This window comes from Meleagris gallopavo, chromosome 6, assembly GCF_000146605.3.
Source record: "Meleagris gallopavo isolate NT-WF06-2002-E0010 breed Aviagen turkey brand Nicholas breeding stock chromosome 6, Turkey_5.1, whole genome shotgun sequence".
Classification (NCBI taxonomy): Eukaryota; Metazoa; Chordata; class Aves; order Galliformes; family Phasianidae; genus Meleagris; species Meleagris gallopavo.
The window spans coordinates 35940447-35944187 of NC_015016.2; positions in this window are offsets into that span (position 1 = coordinate 35940447).

Consider the following 3741-nt stretch of genomic DNA (forward strand, 5'->3'; position numbering starts at 1 on the left):
AGAAAAAAAAAAAAAGAAGAGACTTCTGCTTAGTGTTAGTGCCTTGCTTTATCACTTTGCCAGAACAGTGTCTCCCATTGCACTTCAAGGATTGCATTCTGTATAAAGACAAGTGAGCTCTGCAGGTGAGTGCACCATCTGCTTCTGTTTTGGGAAGACGTTTCTAGACAAGCGTACGGTGAATGACAACACGTTCATTGTGTAGGTGTTACGCAGGCTCCTATAGCCCCTGGTTAGTCTTCAGCTCAAGTTTTCACAGCATTGTCTTTTCAAGAGTGTTGCATTATACGAAAGTATAATAGGAAGAGCAAAAGTACAGTAGGAAGGGAAATGGGCAGAAGGAAAGAGGAAGAAGAGAATGTTCTCGTGGCTTTCTGATGGAGTCGTCAATTTCCACGTGAAAGAGGAGAAGGAGTAGTGTCCTGGGAAGCCAGACGAAGACACCATAAAGGAGGCTTAGCCTGCAGATCCTTTAACTAGCTCGAAAGATTATCTCCCAGATATATAGTGTGTACACTGCAAAGTGTGGCAACGGGTTAGTTAGGTATGAACGTGGCATTTTTGACCACTCCCTCAAGGTAAAGGCCGGAAGCACAGATTCTTTTTCACATGACAAGTGCATCACGTTGCAACATTCTTCTGAGTGTGATGTGTTCGTTTGTTCTCACGGATTTATTTTTGTACTTTACATTCCACATACATTTGTTCTATATGCTTCCTATCTATTTAAAGATCAAATCTAATTTGGTCCCAAGGAGTTTATGTACAGGCACCTCTCCTTTGTTGAGTAGTTGTGAGTACTAGAAGATGTTAGCCTCATCTGTTAAACTGTCTTCTTTCAATAGAACATGTGTCCTGGTGTGTGGGTTCCCACAGCTGTTCAGCTCAGCCTAGAAAAATCACTGGTATATAGCTACATCACACCAGGAGCATCTCTGGTAAGGGACCCTTAAATTCATTCATTCTTCCCCTTCTCCATGTGAGGACGTATGTGACTTCTGTAGGTTTTTGTCTGTTCCTTGCTTTGTGCTACCAGTACATGCCAAATTAATTCTTGCAGTTGGCAGTGGAGGGGAAGCTAAATTAGGGTGGATAGAAATGTAACAAATGAAGAAAGGAGCTTCAATTTGCCTTTTTCTTTTTTTTTAATTGTTTATCATTTTGTGAAGGGACTGTCTAGCATTGTAGTACATACATGATCCTTGTGACCTAGGGCAAACTTTGAATCAGTGAAACAACAAAGGGCAAAATACATTTCCTGCCCTGGCACTACTACTTTATACTCTGTATGGATGTACTTTACTTATTAACCAAAGGTAAAACTGCACCACAGTGAGTTTCACCAGCCACTGAGTGCAGAATGTTTGCAGAGGAGAAACTACTATTTCTATTGCTGGCCAATAAAGTACTGTACTATTTAGAAAAGGCAGTTGAGTGCTTAGAAAGCATCAGAGTAAGCCTATTAAATAAAACAATGGGTGGTGGTTGTTTATGCGGATGCCCAAAATGATCTGGAAATGAGTTTAACTAAAACAAAGATAACATGTTTGACTTTACGTAACTTGTTTGGAAACATAATGTTAGTCACTTAAAAGATCCTTTTTCCTCTGCTATTCTTAAAGCATTGCTGAGTCCTAAGTGTCTAGGGGGTGAGTGAGCAAGCCAGCCTTGTGTGACCCAGCCCCTGCAGACCACAGGTGACGTCTGTCCCAGCAGAACTGGTCTGGAACTGGTCATTTCCATTCCTTCCATCTCCACAATTTAAGCTAATTCCAACTGGTTTCACTTGTTGGCCCACGCTCCCTTGGCTCAGGGATCAGCTTTGGTGACAATATGTAGTTGGCAGAGGTGTTCTGTATTTTAACTGATAGACAGCTGAATCATGTCCTTCCCCAGTAAAAGGTTCTGCAAAGCTGAAGAGGAAGAAAGTAGCCAATTCCTCAATGAAAAGCTGCAGCAAATAGGTGAACCACTGCTGCTCTGAAGCCACCCCACTTCCCAAGTACACAGGCAGATTCTGTGCATGCAGTCTTCTGGGTGGGGAGAACCATGAGTACACGTGTATTGTAGGAAATGAGTGAGGAGGGAGTGTTGTCCTGCAGCATCGCTGGGGACGATGACTATTACTGCCAGGCTGGGGGAGGTCATGCTGTAGTGCTTACTCAGCTTCAGTGTTGCAACGGAGGCAATTGTATGTTTCTAGCAGGGCATTACAGGGGTTTGCTCATTCGTAATTGCTCTCTTATCTGACTTGGTGGCCACAGCAATCCAAACTGTATTGAGCAAAGCACATAAACAGTTTCGTCTAGCTTCATTATGAAGGTAGGAATACTTGCTTAATTTTCAGTGGATTGTACTGTTGCTCCGGCATTAGCAACGCTGACAGAATTTATTTGCCAGGATTCAGGAAGAGCAATGCTATAAGCACGCAGCCTAATTGATCATTAAGCACACTGTTTAGCAGTTATAATATGACAGTGCAAATATTGCTCATGGTTTTGCTGACTCACAATGAAATTCTCAATATTTGTTCAAAGCAACATTAATTTCATGGTAAATTAAGGAACTGGGTACTTCAGTTTGCTCTGTTTCCCTACTCCTGCCTTCAAATACAAAGAAAAGTTGCTATCAGTGTATTAAGGTTTTAGAGGCCAAAAGCTGGTCCCTCACTTTGGGAACAGCCACTATTGTCCTTTTATAGTCAGTTTTATTTGGTTTGCTAACAGGCTGACCTGGAACAGGTTTACCAATGCAGAGTGTCAAATCCAGTGCATAAAGCTGTGCTCCTGCTGCTGTATGATGTACAGCACTTTAAGATCAAGGCCATTTGTACAGGGATTTCTGTGCATCTGCTGTGAGGTTGTTCCCAACAGGCAGCAACCTTTACTCCTCAGCCCCTCTCACCAAGCAGTGCAGCACTTTGTACTGGCTGTACTCCAGCTTGCAGCCTTGTTCAGGCTGTGGTTTGCTGTGGCTTCACTCTCCAGCTGGGCAGGAATATTTCACAAGGCACTGAGCAGAGCCTGGTGAGGTACCTCCTGCTTACCAAGTTGTTCCATACCATTTCTGAATAAAATTAGCACCTATGTCAGTGTGACTGATTTGCACTGGACATGTTGGAACAAAACTTCATACTGCGATGTTGTCCATCAGGTCACAGTTAAATTAATGAGTGCTGTGAGAGCTTTTCTGGTTTGTACAAATAAATTTCTGAGCTGAAGGCACTACTTGCCAGACTTTGCTGACAAGCTTCATGTTAGGGTAGATCTGGTCTAGGATCTCCCACGAGACATTGTTTCCCTCTTTTCTTATTTTCAGACACTAGCAGAGCTCTAGAATCTAAATCTGTTTGTATTTACTCCTCCTGCCCCAACACTTCTCCTGCAACAACACCCTGACCTGAGCCGCCTGCAGTATCCAAAACCCTGTGGCCAAGGGGCTCCCTGCTTAAGGTCAAAGGATTGCTGCTGTCTCAGACATATCCTCTCTCCACATTGACAGCTTCACTACAGGTAGTTCTGTGTGTGACAAGTGCAATAGATCTGAAGGATTGTTTCTCTCTATGGGGTTGTACCTAGGAACAGTCTAAGACCCTGCAGAAGAGGTAAGCCCATGTCTCTTTCCCACCTTCTTCTCCCCTCCTCGGCCTTATTGCAAGGTAACTCCCAACATTAAGTGCTTTTTAAGGCTTCACCACCAGTGACTTTTTCAAGCCAAGTCCACGAGAAGGAAAAATACCTC